We start from the raw sequence: 9,073 nt of genomic DNA, 5'->3' as shown, positions 1-9,073 counted from the left end.
AGCAGGGCATCCTTGGGGAAAACCAGGAGTAATGGCCACAAACTCCTGGAAGACGGTTTCAGACTTAACATTAGGAAAAACTTCTTCACAGTCAGGGTGTCCAGAATGTGGAATAAGCTCCCTCCAGAGGAGGTGCAATCACCTACCTTGGAAATCTTCAAGAAGAGACTGGACAGTCACCTTGCTGGGGTCACTTGACCCAATTGTCTTTCCCGCTTGGTGCAGGGGGTTGGACCTGATGATCTTCTGAGGTCCCTTCCAGCCTCACAATCTATGAATATATGAAACTCCCACAATAACTGCACCCGACAACAGAACCATCACCATTCCTAGATCTTACACTTTCACCTCCAGAAATGTAATCTATCTCATCCAGTGTACTGAATGGAAAATATATAGGAGAAACCAAACAAAATCTATCAAAGACAAAAATACCCCATTACCTGCGGGTGCACATTGCCACAAGACAATCACTCTCTCTTCAATCTCTCAGTTCTAATTAACAAGTGGAATTTTCAAAACACCTTTCACAGATGAGCCTATGAACTTCACTTCATAAATATACTGGATAGAAAAAATGGTGTACTAAATATAGACATTAGATTTTTGGTACATTATAAGCTTCCTGCCTTCTGAAAACCCCAGTGTAACCTCTCTCCATTTGACCAGCTACACTCTGTCACCAGGTCAACGTTTCCCCTTCCCGTCCCCGCACAACTACCTGTCTCACACCTATTGTCTCCCATTGCCTCTTATCCTCACTGCCCCACATTTGCATTTTCACAGACATGCATTTTGCATATTGGCTTGTATCTTGACGTAGGTTTTTGGATGAAAGTTTTGCACAGGTTTTCTACTAAAATTTTAACACCCAGTAAGTATTCAACAAACTCTTTGCAATGCAAGGTGTGGCCTGGGCTCCGTTAAGTGGCTATGTTAAAATGCCATCTTCAAACTCAATACGTCTATTCCTGTGATGGGGTCTGTGAGATGGTATAAATCTTTTAAGAATCTACAAGGTTGCTGATGCTTGTTGATGAGGTACAGGTGGAGGATTAGGCCGCTGGGTTGATCCCCAGTTGGAACCATTAAAAAGAGGCAAGGTGAAAGAGAGAAAAGAGATGAAGAAATCTATGGCAGTTAGAAAGCTTGAAGGGAGGAAAGTACTGGTTTATTTTCCAGCCTATGGAGAGGAAAGGCACTGTTTTGTTTGTTAGCCTCAAGGGAAAATGCTATGTTTTGCATTTGTTTGACTTCCTTTCCCAGGGAGGGCTTTGAATAAAGGGCCTATTTTGAACTTGGAAAGTGCATCTGTGGCTCACAGGACCAGCTGGCAGGGGATGCTACCAGCTTACAAATCAGTTATGTCTGGTGACATCAGGGACAAAAGAGAACTATTTTATCACATATTTTATCAGCAGACTTACGGCATAGGCCAAAAAGAGGAAGGGTGGTCTTATGATAAAGGAACTGGATTAAACTGTCATGGGCATGTTCTTGGTTCTGCCAAGATTTCTTGTGCAACCTCAGGTATGTCTTTTCTCTCGCAGTGAGGTAGTCCCATTTCCTCCCTCTCAGAGAAAATGTGGGGATAAGTTTTTAATGTTTGAGAGTTGATCAGATGCTGTGCTATCTGGAACATACATATTTAGATGGACAGGTGTGATGGAAAGGTAACTAGATAGTAAGGATTTTTTTTGCCTTTTTCTTTTTTTTTTTTTCCCTCTTTCTCCAAGAAACATACTTTCATTAAAGTTGTAAGAGCTCTGGAAGAAAGCAGATGAGACCTACTCTCCAGCTTCACAAGTCTGTGAAGTGCTTATTCACAGCTATTTTCTGATACTTAAATCAACCTTGCTACATCTTTGATGCTGCTTCAAAGTGTTCCAGCAGAAACACTACTTTAGGAGGCTTCCCATGTAAGTCACTTCTCATGAGACTTCTACCCCGGCACTCCATAAGAAACAAGTGTCTAAATGTAGCAACTAATTTGGTGTATATAAATGAGAAGTCTAGAAAACACAGCCATTTTTGAGGTCCCCGCAGCACAGTTAGTAAATGCCAAAACCAGCACTCCAAAACTGTGTTAGGTGATGTGTGTTTAACTCGGTTGTTAGTGGTTACCGATACAGATGTGATCACACAACAAGATGACCATTACTTTTCTAAAAGTAATCAGTCTTAATACCTGCATCTCTTTCTTCCATACTGACTGCTCTAACCACCAGGCCACAGATTATCCCTCTCCAGTCCTCTTTTTAAAGCTGAGCCGTTGCACCTTATATTTAATATCCATTGGATAAAATGGATAGAACAGCATTGGGAATATTTATTTCTCTTTGGGAATAAGGGACCTAACAGCTAGGCTGTTGGGTTAAAATATAGGACCCCCACCTTCTTTTTCTTCAGTACCCAACTCCAGTTAATGGATTTAGCCCAAATACAAGTTCAGAACTTGCTTGGCCTTACATGTATACCTGAGTCATTGCTTGGTTGATCAGTCAAAGTACAGTCGCACTAAGCATGCTCAATGACTGTACATTTGCGTGGCCAGAGCTGAATCACAAACTGTATAAGTGCCAGAAACTGCAGCTATGGGGCTGCATAACTACCATTTAGGGGCAAAAAGTAAAATAGGATTTAACCCTAGGTCTCTTAAGCCCTATGCCTGCTCCTGATGGATTAGGGCAGTAGGCAGGAGAGGAAGCATGGGCAATTGATGCCTCCTGAGTCTGGGGGGGCACCCGCATATGCTGCCAATGTGTTGGCAGCAGGGATGGAGCTGGTGAGCCCCCAAAGATGCATAGTGGCAACCCTGTCAGGGGGGTCATGTGCCCGCTGTGTCCTCCCTACACATCGCCTATGAGAGGAAGAGCAACCTTTTGGGCAGGCATGCCCCATCCCTAAGTGTCATTCTGATCATCTTCCTCTGCCCGATCTGCTGCTCTGCTTTCTGCTTCCTGGATGTCATCTTCTCCCTGCTTCATTTTATGCTCTGCCTTATGCTTACTGCTCTGTCTGCTGCTGTGCTGCCTGACCCCTTTCTGATCTGCCACCTTCCCCACACACAGAGGCTGCCCATAAGACTTGTTCCTGCTTGCTTTGGGGCATCATATTTAGTTATGAGTTTCCATCTCCACATTTAATCAACTGTAATAGGAGACTTAAACTTGCCTGTCTTTGAATTTTCCCTTTCAACTGGTAAATCTCAACAACAAAATAAATGGATATGTTTTCCCTTACTACTTCCAGCACAACATTCTTTTCCTTTACCCAGGATCTTTATTTTGACCTAAATTCCCAGAAGCATCCATTATTCATGTTCTAGTCCATTGTCAGTGGGGAACTAAAACCTACTTAATTTTCTTCAGTACAATATAATATCACAAACGATGGATCTGCCATTCTTTCCTATCAAGAATTCTGTTCCACAGTTTAACAGCTTTCACCTCTGGCAAACATTTCGTGTTATATTGTTTACATTTCCCTTTGCTCTGCTTCATCTCATTACCCCCAGTTATTCTTCTTTGGTCTATTTGTCTTTCTTTCCTGTTGTGACCTGGACAAACCTAACATGTTTAAGCCATTGATGCAACACATTCACAGAACAACATTGAAAATATGTTAGTGCATCCAGATTCAGGGATTGGCAGTTGTCATAGGCAACTGAGATGCCACAATTGGGAGAGAAAGTCCTTGCCATAAAGATTACAATCTAATTAGACAAGACTGAGTCTTGGTGGTATAGCTTGCATGACTGGAGTACTGTCATGGATGGGTATAAACTGTTCAGGAAGGACAGGTAGGGAAGAAGAGGAAGAGGAGTTGCACTTTATGTAAAAGAGCTGTATGACTATTCAGGGATCCAGTATGAAACTGGAGATAGGCCTCTTGAAAGTGTCTAGGTTAAGATTAGAGTGGAGAGCAACAAGGGTAATGTTGTGGTAGGTGAGTGCTATAGACCACCAGACCAGGAAGATGAAGTAGATGAGGTTTTTTTCAGACAACTAGCAGAAGTTTCCAGATCACAGTGTGTGGGGGACAACTTCCCAGTGCAAGTGTTGGAGACCAACTAGAGGCCATGCTCTTCTTGACATCCTTCTCACAAACAGGGAAGAATTGGGGGGGGATGTAGAAGTGGATGGCAAGTTGGGCAGCACTGATCATGAAATGATTGAGTTCAAGATCCTGAGGAAAGGAAGGATGGAGAGCAGCAGAGTAAGGACCCTGGACTTCAGAAAAGCGGACTTTGACTCCCTCAAGCAACTGACCAGCAGGATGCCCTGGGAGTCGAGTCTGAGGGGAAAGGAGTCCAGGACAGCTGGTTGTATTTTAGAGAAACCTTACTGAGGGTGCAGGAACAAACCATCCTGATGTGCATGAAGAAGAGCAAATGTGACAAGCGACTAGCTTGGTTTAGCACAGAACTCTTCAGTGAACTTAAACACAAAAAGGAAGCTTACAAGAAGTTGAAATTTGGACAAACAACTAGGGAGGAGTATAAGAATATTGCTCTTGCATGCACAGATGAAGTCAGAAAGACCAAAGCATAGTTGGAGTTGCAGTTAGCAAGGGATGTGAAGGATAGCAAAAAGGGTTTCTACAAATATGTTAGGAACAAGACAAAGGTCAGGGAAAGTGTGGGTCCCTTGTTGAATGGGGGAGGCAACCTAGTGATAGATGATGAGGAAAAGGCTGAAGTACTCAATGTCTTTTTCACCTTGGTCTTCTCAGGCAAGGTCAGCTCCCAAACTACTGCACTGGGCAGCACAGTTTGAGGAGAAGGTGAGCAACCTTCAGTGATGAAAGAACAGGTTAGGCATTTTTTAGAAAAGCTGGACATGTTCAAGTCCATGGGGCTGGACAGGATGCACCCAAGGGTGCTGAGGTGATTGCAGAGTCACTGGCCATCATCTTTGAAAACTCATGATGATCAGGGGAGGTCCTGGATGATTGTAAAAGGGCAAATATAGTGCCCATCTTTAATAAAGGGAAGAAGGAGGATCCAGGGAACTACAGACTAGTCAGCCTCAACTTAGTCCATGGAAAAATCATGGAGCACACCCTCCAGGAATCCATTTCTAAGCAACTGGGGGAGAAGAAGGTGAATAGGAACAGTCAGAATGGATTCACCAAGGGCAAGTCATGCCTGACCAACCTGATTGCCTTTGATGATGAAGTGAGTGATTCTGTGGATGCAGGGAGACTGGTGGATGTGGTATACCTTGATTTTAGCAAGCCGTTTAATATGGTCTCCCATAAGATTCTTGTAGGCAAGCTAAGGAAGTATGGGCTGAATGAACGGACTGTGAGGTGGATAGAAAACTGGCTGGAACATCAGGCTCAGAGAGTAGTAACCAATGGTTCCATGTCTATATAACAGCTGCAAGCTCAGTGGGTGAGCTGTACCTAAGAACTTTGCAAGAGGGGTGGCAAAATGTTTGCAGAGGGTGCAATGGCTTTTCCAAATGGAGGGTATGCTGTGCACAAGGCATGCTTTTTACTGGAGGATTTGAACTATGACCAGAGCCCCCATTGCAAACCCTGGGCTCTGATTGGCTACTATGGAGCCATAAAAAGCTGAGGGAGGAAAAGCATTGGGGAGAAAAGCTGGCGGAGAATAACACCAGCCTAGAGAGAGGGTCAGAGACTCAGCTTCCCCACCCCCAGCAGAGGAAACAGAGCTGAGGATTGTTGGGGAGTAGACAACAGGACAGAGGAGAGCCTGAGTCATCCCAGGAGAAGCTGATTCCCCACTCAGGTCAGAGCTGTGCAATCAGAGACAAGAAAGAGTGGAGAGGGGTTGATAAACTAATTGGGAGATAGAAGAAGCTGCCTGATCAGGGACCTGTGGAGAAAAGTCCTCTGTTTGGACTGGAAAGGCTCATACTGCAGGAACAGAGACCTGCAGAGGGAATCCCCCTGTGTGCATGTGGAGGCACTGGGGCAGAGAGACTGCCAGGAGAGGGAGCGGAGTGTGAGAATCCCAAATCTGCACAGGTGTGTGAGGGGCCACTTAACCCCTAGTGTTTACAGGAGGTATATTTTTCAAAAGGAAACTAAAAAAAAGAAGCCTATTACCTTCAGTGGCTGATAGGAGACATACATTTGCTGAGTTACCAAGAAAGACCAAGGAGTCCCCTTTCCATGGAGCAGCAAAAGCCTTGCCTTTGCCATCTAGTGGTGGATCATAGTTAAAGCTGTATTGCCATGTATTGTAATGGGAGTTGATTTTATTCTAAGGGAAACTGGTTTTGAAGGATTATAACAGGGGAATGCAATTATTGAGATTATTTGCTGTAAGTGGGACTACCTAGTGGGGGTGAATCAGTCACCTAAAGGTTGTAGTTGCAGATTTTATTCATGTCACTGATTTAATTGTTAATTGAAGTTAATATATATACTGTCTTCTTTTCTTGCTTAATCATTTCTTTTTTGTATATAGTTGTACATAAGAAAGAACCCAAGGTGTTTATTGGGCGTGGACCAAATTCTTGGGCGGTGCGGGTGAGGGACACACCTCTCCATGGGACACCTCAGGCAGCAGACTTGCCTGGGAGGGTGGAGTTTCCTGGGGCTACTGGCACCCTGAGAATCTGGAATCTGGCACCTCACCTGCCCTAATGTGCCAGCACAGGTAACACCTAGTTGGCAGCTGATATCAAGTGGAGTGCCCCAGGGGTCAGTCCTGAGGGCAGTTTTGTTCAATAACTTCATTAATAGTCTGGAAGATGGGATGAATGGCACCCTCAGCAAGTTTGCAGAACACACCAAGCTGAAGGGTGCAGTAGATATTCTGGAGGGTAGGGCTAGGATTCAGAGTAACCTAGAGGAAGAGGAGGATTGGGCCAAAAGAAATCTCATGGGGTTCAATAAGGATAAGTGCAAAGTCCTGCACTTAGGAGAGAGCAATCCCATGCACCAGTACAGCCTTGGGACTGACTGGCTAAGTAGCAGCTCTACAGAAAAGGACCTGGGGGTTACAGTAGACAGTAAGTTGAATATGAGTCAACCGTGATCTCTTGTTGTCAAGAAGGCATTCTGGGCTGCATTCTTCCACTCAATAAGTCCAAGTGTAATCTCTCCTCCAGTTTCAATACCAGTAGAAGATGATCATTTTTCCAGGTAGCGTTATTGAATTCTCTTACAGGAGCAAGGGGAAGAAAGCATATATGTACATAGTGACATAGTTCGTGATGTTTAGTACAGGTTGGTTTTGTGGGTTTTTTTAGCTGAAGTCCTTCAGTCAAAAGTCTCACAATAAATTGGAACCAATTTGTCAGTCATTAATCACCCCAATCCAAAAGAAGCCACAGTCACTTAAATTGCATGCTGTATACCAATAGACTGCAATGCCAGTGACAAATATTATTAATCATTTAAAATAGAACATAAGGCTTTGGCAATTGCATTTACTTTAACAATCCAGCATTCTCCTACTTGATGTAAAATTCATGTGTATCTGTCTTCTACAAACAAATGTCACCAGACAACAGTAAGAGCTCCTCCATCATGTAGGCGGTGGTGCAATAATTAGGGATACATTTTCAGACAAGTTGACGATGTTGTGTGGGTGCAATTTTCACCTACAAAATGAATTAGAGTTGGAGCATGGAAGTGAAAATTGTATCAGCACAAATTAGACCCCAGAAAAAATTAGGCTGCCCTTCTGAAAATTGACACCATCCATAAATGTCTCTGAACTTGCTGTGTCTGAAGTACATAGGTCTAATACGAATCAAGAAAAAAATAAATCTTGATTTTTATATAACTATAGATTACTCCTTACCCTGCTTTTGCAGGCAAAGATTTTTAACAATGCTTAGTAATTTGGAGTTGCAAATTACAGACATGAGAAAGAGGCCTGATTTCCAGAAGGCAGGTTCTCAACTTTGCTTGAAACATCTTGGCAAGAGCTTTCAGGAGTTGAGGCCATTGAATTCTGAGAGAATTCAATGCTCACATAAATCAATGTAGATATACCAGAGATGAAAGAGGCCTTTAATGCTTTGTCTTTTCAGACAACAGCAATCTCTAATGTTGTCTTTGGGAAACAATAGTTATGTTAATTTCAAACAATAGCTTTGCCCATTTGTTATGCCTGTTTGGATTTTTTCTGTGAAAACTATATTTTTGTAGAAAACAATATTTCTTTTCTATTATAGTGTATTTTTTAAACAGAAAATCCACTTTCTTTTAGGGGGATCCCCCCCTCTACACACACACGCATACCAAAAGCCTTGAACTATAAAATGTTCAGGTTTTACCAAATTTAGGCAAAATAAAAAATTGCTTTTTAGACTAAAAGGTCTTAAGCCAAAAATTACACTTTTTCTGCCTAAATGGCAGCTGCATAAATAACTTTTTTGGCACTTACGTACAGGTTGCAGTTCTATTAAACCTGTAGTTCTATTACGCAAGCATGTGCATACATACTGAGAATGATCAGTATGCTATGCACTTGCTGGACCACTATAGAGATACATACACGTTCATGTAGTGCCATAAAGCCTGGGGAAAAAAACAATCTCTCCAATGTTCATTTTGAAACTGAGCTGCTGCATTTTGCATCTAATAGTTACTGGATAAATTGCATGGAGAGAGAATGAAACTTGCCATCCCATTGGGAGCAAGAATCCGCATTAGAACCCAAGACTTTTGCTTTCCAGGAGACCATCCAGCCATACCACCTGTAGCTTCATCTTTTCTTGGATCCACATACCTCTTGCTCTTGGCTGCCACCTTCAGAAGGAGTAAAGGAGAAGGACCTCTGTATTGGCTGATCTGTGGTATGATGGTTAGTGCTAGGAAGTCAGAAAAATGCAGACTCCTACCTCCTCTAGCCAAGGATGGGGACATCTGGAGTCTGGGTCTCCTGCTTCCCAAGCAAGCACCCTAACCATTCAACTATTTGAGCTAAATCTTCAGAAAACCCTCCCTCTTTTCCCCACCTCCAGGACTTACACACAGACATGTCCACATATAACCTGTGCAGAGTTTCATAGTTGTTAGGGGCTGGAAGAGGCCTTACAGGTCATCGGGTCCAACCCCCCTGCACTTGGCCAGGAAAGAC

This window comes from Alligator sinensis, unplaced genomic scaffold, assembly GCF_000455745.1.
Source record: "Alligator sinensis unplaced genomic scaffold, ASM45574v1 scaffold23_1, whole genome shotgun sequence".
NCBI classification, from domain to species: domain Eukaryota; kingdom Metazoa; phylum Chordata; order Crocodylia; family Alligatoridae; genus Alligator; species Alligator sinensis.
The sequence above is the reverse complement of the archived record's forward strand: the minus strand, read 5'-3'. Positions refer to the sequence as shown.